Source organism: Merops nubicus, unplaced genomic scaffold (assembly GCF_000691845.1).
Source record: "Merops nubicus isolate BGI_N331 unplaced genomic scaffold, ASM69184v1 scaffold14260, whole genome shotgun sequence".
NCBI lineage: Eukaryota > Metazoa > Chordata > Aves > Coraciiformes > Meropidae > Merops > Merops nubicus.
In genome coordinates, this window is record NW_008584961.1 from 13,042 (window position 1) to 26,082 (window position 13,041).

Consider the following 13,041-nt stretch of genomic DNA (forward strand, 5'->3'; position numbering starts at 1 on the left):
CAAATTCAAATATGTTTTCAGCTCCTGTATCCCAGGGTAACCCTTTGGTTGCTAGATGACCGCTAGCACAGCATTTGCCATCACTGGGTTTTTGCAGAATCCTGGGATGAGCAGAGGACTTTCCTGCAGAGATTAGGAACGTTTTTGAATTCTAACAAGAATAACAATTTTAAAAATATTGGGAAAGGTATTTCCCTCCTAACAAACTACTGCTTATATTTCTCCTGCCTGTGCTTTTAGGATGTGCATTCCAAGCCTTGAATGGTCTATAGCCTTTTCTATGCATTGGTGGACTGAAATGTTTACAATTCATTGCTATATCCAGAACACAACAGATTGTAACTTTATAGCCTTTGAAAGCTGCCTGAGGCAGTGCAGGAGGAGCTCCAGAACCATTGAAGGGGTCACTGCCTGGTTCAGAAGCCATGACAGAGAATGGAGTAGGGGCATGAGCATTCCAGCAGAAGAGAGTAGAAAGAATAGGGAGTACTCTGTGGAAAATACAGAGAGCAGAAGGACCAGCATGATTTTCTTCAAAGCAGCCTTTGTTGATGCCATCAAACGTGACTCAAATGAGTAGACTTAATTCTAACATCTCCTGCTTTTCAGTCCCACTGACGTCTCGTCATTTTTGAGAAATTAGTTTCTTAGCACGGAATGTTTCAATTTTCTTTCCCTCATTCCCACCAGTCTAATGATTCTTTCCCATCTTAATAAGTACAATGAATGTGCTCCATTAATGGACAGGGGCATTAGAGAATAATGTCATTTCTGAAAACTCGTAATACATTTCACAATTAAGAAGGCATCGATTCAAGGTCTTTTTCAAATAGGAAAAACCCAAGTCATTTCCCTGGTGACATTTAGTGCCCTATGAGAAGTCAGTATTCTAATGAGAATGTCTCTGAGTTTTTTTTTTTCTTCTTCACATATTGGCTCATTTGGATGAATCAACTTTGCCTGATCCCAGAACCTGGCTGAAATACTCTTCTGCAAATAGTAAAGGGCTATTTGTTTCAGGATTTTATTCCAAATTTTGAATTCCAGCCTAACAGCAATAGGAGAAAAAAATGTAAATGCCAGTGATTGTGTTCTAACATATGCGAAACTTAAATCTAGAACTCTGGAGTTTTTGAAAACATAATTGTTCTGTCACAGATTCATGATGTGGTCTTTGCTCCATGCTTTCTCCTCCATTTTATTCTACGAAGACACATCTGAGTTGCTTTGCTGAAGTGGCAACGTGATAGTCTCACTGAGGCCAACCTGCGTGGGCTTATGTGTATGAGAACAGGGATTTTCATACGTGTGGTACTCGAGCCTAAGGTTTTGGGTTCCTTTTTTAGGATCCAATTAATTCTTTCTGGAACAAAGAACTACTGATTAACTGTGTATTATGCTTTTTTCTTCATTGAAAGCAAACTTTGTGTCTAATGAAGGGAGAATCCTGATTGTCTTCTTTGCTTTCTGCCATGGAGAACTCACACAGTGTATGAACTAGCTTTCCTTCAAGTGAAAATCTAGGAGCATTCCCTCCATGAGACCAGACTAGTTCAAAGTAAGCCCCTCCTTATGCTCTATTCTGAATATTTTGCTCAATAAACCTGCTTCTACTGCACGGTCCTGTTTGCAGTATCACTTCTATTGCACAAACAAGTTTATTTGTGCTTGTAATGTGTTTGAATGGATAAGACGATTTTTAAGTATTCCTCTTTACATGATACAGAAACCACTTCTTTCCAATCTCAGTCAATATTACTGCATGTGATTTTTAGACTATCTTATATATGCCAGCAGCTTTTCTTTGTTGTTTTACTTGTGTCCCTGCCAGCTGCGGCATATGTTTGTTCTTAGAAAATACTGCATGGGCTGGAAACTTAGCAGGTGCCTTTAACTTACCTAAAATTGTCATCATTTATACCCTTTAACATGGGGGTTCATTGTATGCATGAGCTATAATACAGTAGTCTAAATCCTCTTTTATAAAATTAGATAAAATGTAATTCCTGCAAATTCTATACATTCTGTAGAGTCATGGGCTGACTCAGAGCATTTGCTTTCCAAGGTGTGGTGTAGTGACAGCACTCTCCATGAAGGACCATCTTTCCATCTCTCTTACTATGGCCAGTACTACAGAACACGTCAACAGTTTAATTAATCTCTCATTATTTCTTGTCATGGTTGAGGCAGCTTGAGAGGACTGATGGATAATTTCTGATTTATGTGATGGGAAAGACCAACATTTACTAATGTGAGGCATCACTCACAGCAACAGACCATTTCACTCTGTGAGCAGTGAAGATAAAACCCAGCCATCTGGAATACTCTCGGCCAATCTCCCTTAAACCCATTAGCAAGACAGGGCCAGTGCTGGTGGTTTTCCCCATTCCCCCTCCATATGTCTTAGGCTGATGATGCACAGAGGGTCAGAATACATTGTATTTGTCTGCACTTCATTTGTTTTGTGGTCGTTTAAAATGAGGAAGGAACATGACAGTTCTGTTCTTCTTTTTCGTGGGTAGTAGGGATTACATTTGTTATTTAATACGTCTTCTTGAGAGTTAAATTAATGGCTCATTGCACACAAAAATCTGGGGCTTTCTTGCCAAAAGCTAACAAGAATAACTGCTTCATCTGAGTATGGATGACCCCAAAGATTTTTGAGTTCTGAAGAATGAAAGAAGTAAAATATATATTCTCTAAATAGAATAGCATTTGATTTAAGTGGCTTATTAATACAGTTTAGGAAAAATGGACATTTCTCAGTAGAATATATTTCCAAGGAAAATGATTGATTTAGTGAAGCAAGTTTTACTTTCCTATATAAGAATTTGTTCCGGCGTCTGCTTAGATCTACTGGTTTTGTGGCTAGTACCACTCACAGATTTGAGTGATTATCCTCGCAATGTTACTGCTGAGTAGTTAAGAAGTGTTGTGGTCCCCAAGTAACATTTCTAGAGTTGAAATGCTGTGTGATGAAACCATTTGATCAAAGTTATGGAAGGACATAGTACCTAGAGCTCAGAAAGAATCAGGGGGATTGAGTTCAGGTTGAGCGTGTAATCAGTAGGACCAACACTTTCTCCATCTTGCCTGACATCACTGGTTTTTGGTTTTCTTCTGCTTCCCTCTCTTATCTCCTGTTGTGTCATTTCTGGTCTATAATGCTCTTCTTTAAAACTCTCCTCATTGTTTTTTTGTTTTTTTTTTTTCTCTGCTTTCCTGTTGATTTCATCTACTGAAAGGGAAGAGGAAAAAAAAAGAAAAGTATATTTTGACTCTTTCAACTTGCTATGCCCTATCCCAGCCATACTCGATCATATAATTTTGTATCTTTATGCACAGGTACAATTTCAGGAAGAAAATTTGGAATATGAAATGTGAATTCACGAGAACATGTGCAAAGGTCCTTTAACAGATGTAAAAGGCAAGCTGAATGGCTTGTTCTGCAGCACATCACATGGTACTGCATTACTGTTAAAAGAGGGTGTGCTAGTGGCATGGTTTAGTGCTCCAGGGATTTATTATCTGGAGTTCTTCCACAGAAAGTCACCTTCTATCAAAATGTAATATAAGAGCAGAAGTCTTCAAACTCCTCCTCAGTAACACCTCTTACATTCAATAACAAAACTGCTTAAAAGAGGAAGCAGATCTCTTGTCAAGATATCATTGATAAACGTAACTGTTATAGATTTTAAGTATGTAAATGGACATAGTCCCAGAAAGTCACAAGAATTGCTCAACCTCTGTTAGAGAACTGTCAAAGCACTGTTTTTATGATTTCATCACTTATTGTGTGATAGTGAGACTTATGTCCCACTAAAGCATGAGTTGAATAAATTTGCCTCTTAGATGATTCAAGCATCCTGTAAAGTAGCTCAGACGTTCTAGCTAAAGTGGTTTTATCCTCTTTATACCTCATATTCAAACCTTCCTCTGCATGTTTATGACAAGCTGTTGTTTCTCTGGATGCTATAAATAAAGATGGACATGGATTTATTCTTCTCTCTTTACCTAGCTAGGCTTTTCCTCTCAGAGTGCAGTATGCTGATACTTTTGTGGTGTGGTCACCTGCTGACCATACAGAAGTGAAGGAACATTTTGATTTCTTTGAGTCTGTCATTCCTGGCCCTCACAGCAAAGCAGCAGATTTGCAGTGATATTCTTGGATTCACTCTTCTCAGAGTGAATCCAACATCTGCTTCAAAGTTTAAATATGGCAAATCCAATTGTGCTGTTCTGGGACTGAATAAGGGAAAGCTTCCTGTGTTAGAAATCATTGTTTCGTGATGGGTTTCCAAGCGCCTCCTGCAAGGTGTAAGCCTTTGATTTGAGTTCTTGTTTCTAAAATAAACATTAAGGTCAGAGATGTGGTCTTGGAAATTTGTGTCTCTTCCAAATAGTAACATGTGGTGTAAATATGGCTTATTTGCTACTTATGTGTGTGAGAAGCTATTTTATATGGCAAACTTTTTGCTTTTGATATTAATAAAGTTCACAATTTTCTGTGATATAGCAAAGATCACTGGAATATATCATCATGAAGCCTCATCTTGGGGATCAGCCTTTATTAAATTCCCATACATGAGAAAGATGCTGTGAAATCCAATAGTTCATTCCTCCTTCATTGCTTATTCTGCCATTGAGTGAGCCTGAGGCCAATTTATCTCTCAGCACATGGGTTTGGTGGGCAATGGGAAATACTGTGTGTCCTTCCAGTGCCTTACTCTTCCCATGTTCTGCTTCTTCTCTTCACTCTTTTCTTGGGTTCCTGTAGGCTTTCCTGTAGGCCTCACCTAGACTGAGTTTCTACTTCTTGGTTGTTTTTTTGTTTTTTTGGTTTTTTTCCTACTACCACTGAGGCATGCTCCTCACAAAGAGGTGTGTGTAGAAGCCATTCTGCCTTCTACTTGACTCAAACTATTTATTTATTTTACTTGCTTTTCTGAGCTTTTGGGCAACTCCGTGTGGAAAATCCAAGTAGCATCTGTGTTTTAAGATATGGACCTTGCCTGCCATCTAGGATCATGGAATGCTGAGTAGCAAAAACCCTGGTGAGATCTGCTACCATTTGACATTAACTCTTTGCAGAGAGATGTAAGCAGAAAGAAAAAAAAGCTCCATCTCCAGTCTTCTCCAGAACTGGAGGTGGCCTTGCTATATTGCTCAAAGAAAATGGAAAAAAAAAAAATGCACTGCACTTTATTGCCTTCCCTGAAATGTCTCTGAAATTCCTGGGGTAAGAGAGCCAGATGGTGTGAGACCTCTGGTCAATACCTATCCTTAATTTGGAATATGCATGAAATCTCAAACCCCCAGTGAATCTCAAGGACTTAGATGTAACTTTGACCAAGGGGTTTGCACTCCATTCTGCAAAGATGCCACGTTCCATTGCTACACTGACAAATAAATCCTGGACCAACCAGATCCTACTGGAGCTCCCTGGTATCTGAGTCCTATGTTCACAGGTTACAAGCTTACACAATTAACTTGTGGACAAGGACATGCCTTTTGGCTATCTTGATAAATATTTCTTTGTTCTCACTAGGCCTAGTTGGTCCCTGGTAGAGTTAGTCAAAGTGTTTTCCCTTCTACTAGCCAGGTATATATAATCCTTATAATCCATTTTCTTCTCTTTCCTGCTGCTGATATAGGCTTTATTTGAGGAGGAGGGGAGATGCATTCAATCCTGTGCCTCTCTTTATGTGTATTAATATATTCAGCTTTAGTTCAGTTTCCTATAAACTTCTCTTTATGTTCACTGTTTCCATGACGTTACATGAAGTCACTGGTTCCACTGAAGTTACGTTCTTCCCAAGTGGGAACAACAAAGCTGAAATGGCTTTTATTCTGATTTTCTGGAAGATGTCATGGGGACAGGACTTTGACTTCTTTGTCCTTCCTGGTGCCAAAGTACTGCTGCTTTACCCACAGATGTTTCAAATGTGTGAACAGATAAAAAGAAAAACTTTTCTTGGTGAGATCTGTGAGGTAGTAGATATCTGACTTGAGGCAGCCTGTTGCAAATGGCAACAAGGGAGCAACAAGCCCTTAGAAAAGACACACACAGAAAGAAAAAGGTGAGAGAGAGAAAGCACATGAAGTGACATTTTGAGAGATACTGGCTGGTGACTGCTGGTGGCTGTTACTGCCAAGGTTATAGTTTGTTTTTTGTTAAATGGTGTAAATATTGCAAGAAAGTTTCTTTTAATATCTAATCCAAATTTTATAGATGACAGGTCTGATATGGGTATTTTTTAGGATTAAGGGTACGAGCATAAATTGGCACTACAGAGAAGTATCTGCTTGTTCATCTTCTGTGGATGATTTTTTGTAGAACATAGAATCACAGAATGGTTTGGGTTGGAAGGGACCTTAAGGATCACTTAGTTCACCTCACCTGCCGTGTTCAGAGACACCTTCCACTAGACCAGGTTGCTCCAGATACAGTTTATGACAAAGTTGGTCTGCTTGTATTAAAATTCAAGAACACTCACAGCAGCATCAGGGATGTTTTGGCCCTTATTATAAATGACTTTCACTTCCCCCCCCCATTCTGTTTCTTATAAAGAGCTTTCACTTTTCTGCACTTGCTGTCAATAAGAACCTCACAGAGGGTACTCCCATGGTGAACAGTGATTTTTCCTTGTTTCTCCAAGTGAAACTGCTGGTTCTGAAAGCAAACTCTTTTTGGAGTCTTCCATTGGTCTTCAAATAAAGACCTGTGCTCCTTTAAACCTGCCCTTACATGTCTCCGTTCTGGCCAGTAAGAAATATCCTACTCCTTTGGTGGTTTTACTGAGAGTATATGTAATATCGACTTCCACACAATGTTTTGACCCAAGCCCTATTAATCTTTTAGGTAAAACTCAGCCAGCTGCTCCCAAACAACCTTTTCTGACACTAATTGTCTAAAAAGCAGAGAAAGCATGGAGGAAAGGTGGGTTCCTTCTCCCTGCTAACTTGAGATGCACTAAATAGGACTGCTCCCACCTGATTTTTGCTGTAAAAATGCTCAGCAGCAGGTGGGAAAGATAAGGGCAAAGGGCTGAAGAGGAGGGGGGAGTAATAAGTGGAAGAAAGAAAGGAGAAGATACAGGAAGACTTATTCAAGGAAAGGGGGGTGTATAAGGGTCACCTTTTCAGAAAGGAGTACAGTGTTTTCTGAACAAAAATGTGTTCTCTGAATCAAAAACTTTTTCCAGTCTCACACTTTGGGATGTCTTCACCCCTCTTGCAGTCTGCTGTTACAGCTGCTCTCATGAGACCAGGACATTTTACATGGGTGTTTAAGGATGCCAGACCTTGGCTCCTTGCTGTGGTCAATGGAAGGAGGTAGTCCCAACACTTTAGATTAGGCAACCCTCTGAAAATTTTTAAATCTATGTCTTTAGATCAGCTATTTATATACCTTAGTGTCTTTGTTTTTAATTGCATTTTTCCTAGACCATATTCTGCTGTGGTAAACAATGATAATTTTACCACACTCTCAAAAAAATGACTCTGCTATTCAGTCACTGGAAATGAGCCAGAGTTTAGTCTAAGCTTTGTAATAAAACTTTATCCTAGCCTAGGTTTTTAAAACTCACACCCAGTCCATTGTTCATCCTTCTGCTTTCGCTCCTGTTAATGTCTTTTGGATCTACTGGCCGTATTTAAGAGAAAAGGGAGAGCTAGCCAATGCAGCTGGGCAGGGAGCTTCCTATCAGACCAGTCACTTCACTAGCCATTAGAGTCCAGATATAAACTGCACCAAGATCCCCTTCATCCCTTTACTCAGAGATCTACTATCTATAGCATTTGGCTTTATTGATTCCATAGGTATTCCAGTCATCAAGAGCCTTCATGCTGCAAGACCTGTATATATTACTGTATTTTACACTTGGCAGTGCTCCCAACTCACTTTCTGTGGGTTGGCTTGGTTGTGGGGTGAGTGCATTTACATCAAATATTTTTACTCATTTTGCAGACATAATGTTTTGATTCTACCCAGAAGTACCTTCGTGGGGTGAAAAGCCTCAAATGTAGTTCTGTAGTCCCCCCCAAAAGGTTGGCTGTTTGCTTTATTCTGGTTCTGTGATTTATCATTCAGCACCCATTAGCCTGACCAGCAGCTCCTTGTATACTGTACAAATAATAAAGAAAGCAGATATGATCAGTTATGTGATGTGAAATTGCATATTATGTGATTATATGTGATGTGAATCACATGATATGTGATTTTATATCACATAAATCTTTGTTCGTGTGTCCCATCAATTGCCTAATTGATTAGACTATTACCTAATACATTATACTAAGGTGGTCCTACATTTACATTAAGTTCTCCTCCAGGGGTGTGGCTTTCAGTATTTAAATCACCACAGGTTGTGTTTGGGACACCCTGTATTTTGATTTTTGTCCAAATCTGCCTCTGGTTTATAGAAAGAAGCCCTAACAAGGTATTATCTACAGAATTTGACAGAATTTTACTGTCTTTAGATACAGTTCTTAATTGTCACGTCTTGTTTCTGACTGTTTTGACCTCTGAGGTCATTCTATCCTTTAGTCATAGGGGCCTCCTGGTCTTGATACCCTACTTTCAAACCAGTTGATTATACACTTATTCAGTCTAAAAGTTTTTAACTCTATCTTTCCACCATCAGTTCCACTTTTTCTCGTGCTCTGTTGCTTGGCTTCTGGTTCAGCATGGTCAGATGTCAACCAGGGCAGGCACAGGGCCTGGGACCTGAGCAGTGCTCTCATGTTTAGATATAACTGGTTTGGACATAACTGGTACAAGCTGATGAGAATTCCATCCCTTTTGATTTCTTTGCAAAATGGTAGCTCACATGTTTTGCAATTGTTTCTCTTTTTTATTGTTCTAAAAGCTCTTGGTATCATCATCAAGTTTTACAGTCTTTTAAATGCTGAAGTTGTGTAATACAAGGATCTTCTCTGACATAAGCAAGCTTAGGTTCATCAGTAAGTCTGATTGTGTGTAATGTTCTCTGGTGATTTATATAGAATTGCCTTAGACTTCCTGTGCTGTTGTGCAACACTTTGCAGAATAATCATATGACAGAATTTTGCCTTTTGAGGATTTAATGGAAAACATCAAACAGACTAAACATTACAATTTTGCAGGAAAGCCCTGAATGTAGCTCTTAATAACAGTTCTGTCAGCCGTGAAGAATACACCTTCCATTTACTAGTAAACATGCATTTAATAAAAAAAAAGATTGCAAACAGTGCTTAGAATATGCTAAATGGCTATTAAACAGAAGCTATTAGTAATTTAAATGTTGTGCCTTCTGTTCCAATTTGTTGCTGTTGCCACGTTCTGTTTCTTTTTAATATGCATATTTCAGTATGCTAATATTCACATAAACACATTATCCTCTAATCATCATTCAGACATAATTATTCAATACCTATTTTGATTATAATATACATTACAAATCACTTAGTGGTTTTAGAGCTAAATAAAATACAGGCACCTTGGTCTTTTTTCAGATTCTCCAATTACCTTTCAGTAAAACTCTGAGCACATTGAAAGTGGAATTTCAGTCCATTCATTGACCTGTGCTGTTCACTTTCTTCTAGTGAAACAGAAACCAACAGAGATGTTTAAGTAAACAAATAAGATATTTGTATCTTTTCTATGCTTTGCACTTGATAAGAGACACTTTATCAAAGTTAAATGTGGGTCTTGAAATCCCCTTATTAGTGCACCATGATGAATGTTCACCTTATTGTACCAAATCATTGCTTAATTGATACTAATTTAAAAGGTTAACTGTTAGTTAATTTTTTTTTTTTTCCTCAGCATCTTCTAGCCTCTGGGAGGGAGAAAGGGTTTGTTTCCATAGAGGTGCTGTTATGTCATCTATACTTTAGACCAGCTGAGGCATTTTCTAAGACATAAAACCTGAAAACTCACCCATCTCAGTTCAAACAGGTCTGGAAGGCAGAACTGATCTCTCAAATGGCCTTAGCTCAGAAACCTACTTGTGACCCTTGTTACTGTCACCCTTCCTTCTGCACCCATGTTCAGTGCTGGTTGGCTCAGTTCAGGGACAACGGTGTTTTGTGTACCACTGAGAAATGAACTGAGCTGAGGGCTTGGGCTCTTCTCCCACAGAACAAGTGACAGGACAAGAGGAAACAGCCTCAAGTTGCACCAGGGGAGGTTTAGGTTGGATATTAGGAACCATTTCTTCCCCAAAATGGTTGTTAGCCTTGGAACAAGGCTGCCCAGGGCAGTGGTGGAGTCCCCATCCCTGGAGGGGTTTCAAAGCCATGGAGATGTGGTACTGAGGGACATGGGTTAGTGGTGACCTGGCAGTGCTGGGTTAATGGTTGGACTTGATGATCTGAAAGGTCTCTTCCAACCAACACAATTCTATAATTCAGTGAGCTTTGCAACCACAAGTTCATGCAAAGTCAGCCAACTGAGCTGCCTTGCTCTTCTCCTCATGGCTGTTGAGACACACAAGTTGGATTTTCCCTTTCTCCAGACTTTGCCAGGAGATTTATGAGCTTTGGAAGGAGGAGACGGGTCTTCTGCAGGTTAGTCTCCCAGTTAATTGACTTTGTTGTAGGCTTTGATGCAATCTTTGCCTGGTGTTTTATCAAATGGGACTCCTTGTAGTAGCCTTTTCCTGGTTAAGATGTTGTCTCTTTTACATTATTTTCTTGAAATACTATCTCTGAGACCTCTTGCCCCTGTCTCATATTTCATTGTGCAATTGAAATAGGCCATGCAAAGGAAGTGGGAGTGGAGATGGGGGCTAGACACAGAAACATGCTTGTGCATAAAGCAGTTTCACACATTGCCTTGGTAAATCCTGTGAAAAATCAGATGCTGAAGTATAAAGTGTAGGGTTTATTTATGCAGGGTGTTACAGATATGCTCTCATAAGAGCTTCTGGTTATGATGTCTTCTAGTATAGACTCCCTGTTAATTTTTTGAAGATCTAAAAACTTTTTTTCATTTCATTTGGAATAGCTTTTGTTGTTCTGATTGACCAATGTGCATATATATATGTGTATTGGGTTTTGTCTGTGTTCTTGAAATAAACCTGCACACAGCATATAGCTTTGTTTGTATGCAAGAGAGACATTCTTTGCAAGACAAAGCAGGTCATGTGAATAGCCAGAATGGCTGCTGCTCTGCTCCATCAGAATGATTCCTCATCATTTTCTGCCTCTGTATGTGTGCATTGGCCATTTATGCCACTAGAATAGTAATAGTAATAGCAATTCTTAGCTCAGAATACCTCACTCAAGTGTTTAAGCTGGTTTCAGAAATAATTTTCTTGTCAGACTCATCACTGTAAAACTCTCTGATGCATCTGTATTGCCGTGTGTTGATTTATATAACGTGTCCCCCATTCACAGTGAAAACAACTCAAATGGAGAGGCCTTAGCAATAAGCCTCACTTAAGAAGTTACAGCAGGACTTAAGTGCCATGCAAGTGTTCCCACAATTTGTCAACATGGAAGTGTGTTCCCGCTAACATGGAAACAATAATAAGGATCCCTGCTGTAGTTCCTGAGGCAGGGGCTGGGATCTGTGCCTGCTTTGTGTCTGGTCCCATCTGATGACACTGACATTTTGACATCTGCAATTTTTCAGCATGTATCTTTGAAAAGTAAAACTGTTTTTTTTGTTTGTTTTTTTTTTTTTTTTAAGACTGTGCTCTCAGGGCTGTCAAAAATGCTTGTTCCACAGGACACCTACAATATATGGTGATGATGCTTTCATCAGGTTAGCATTTCTTTCTAATCATGCTGTAAAAGAATGTGTCAATGCCAGAAAAATAAAGGGAGAAGAGGAAGAAAAAGCAAGGAGGCTTCTACAGCCAGCCACAATTATGGATTTCACAGCGTTCCTTTATTTTTTTCTTGTGATGTTAATGATTCATTCTTTTTTTTTTCATTCGCTGTTAAAAAAGTTGAATATAACTAAAAATTGATCCAGGTAGAGTCTGTCTCCTCCAACCTGAAAAAAAAAAAATATAAAGAAAAGTCTATTAGTTTTATATTCTGAGTCGAATCATTTAACACATATTTCCATGTAGCTTGTCAGTAGAATTAGTCACATTTTGGTCTCACAGAAGTCTTTAGCTAAAAAGTTATTAAGTGTTTTTAAACTAATGCTTTGTTGCATATATGTATATGGAAGGTGTGCTTTGAATTAAACTGTTAATGAAACAGGAAAAGATAGTTCATTACAAAGTTAATTACAGTACTAAGAATCATAAAAAAAAAAAAAAAAAAACCCGAACAAAAAACCCCAACCAACCAACCAAAAAAAACCCCAACCAACCCAACAGCAAAAAAAAGCGATGACCTCTTGTATCAAATTATTATTAAAAAGAAAAAAAATCTTTAGTAGCACTGTCTAGAAAACTGTGCTAAGAATGATGTTTCCATTGGGAAATGAGTTATGGTGATATGGATATGCAGTAAGAGATAATCATAGCAGAATGAAAATCCATTCCTTTGAAGGAGGTTAACACAAAGCTCCTATGTCTCTTCAGTACTTACTCAAGCCTCATTTTGAAGGGTTAAATTGGAATTTAATGATGCAGAAACTGCTCCCTCTGGCTCTTTGCAGAGGAATGGATTTCAACTCCCTCAAGAATATCTCAGAACAGCCACAGCTGATTACACATCTGCAGAAGGGTGCAGACCACAAATGAAGCACGATCAAATAGTCCATAAAGATGATACTTAAGTGATACATTGAATGAGACTTCAACAACTCACAAAAACTGTGTGATTTGAAAATAGTTGAAACCAAACATGATGTATTGATTAAACATGGTTTGGTAAAGAAAGATAGAAACTTCTGCTGATTCTCTAAACTCCAGTTCAAGGCAGAATAAAAGTTTTAAGATTTCACATATGGGACTAGTTCCTTGACTTCACTCATTGGCATCATAGGGCCTTCACAGTGTCATTAGTGAGAGAAAGCCTCAGGTCTTAGTTTTATTGTTATAAATGAGAAATCTCATCTAACTCAAGAAAAACTACTCACTTTTTGTCTATAGT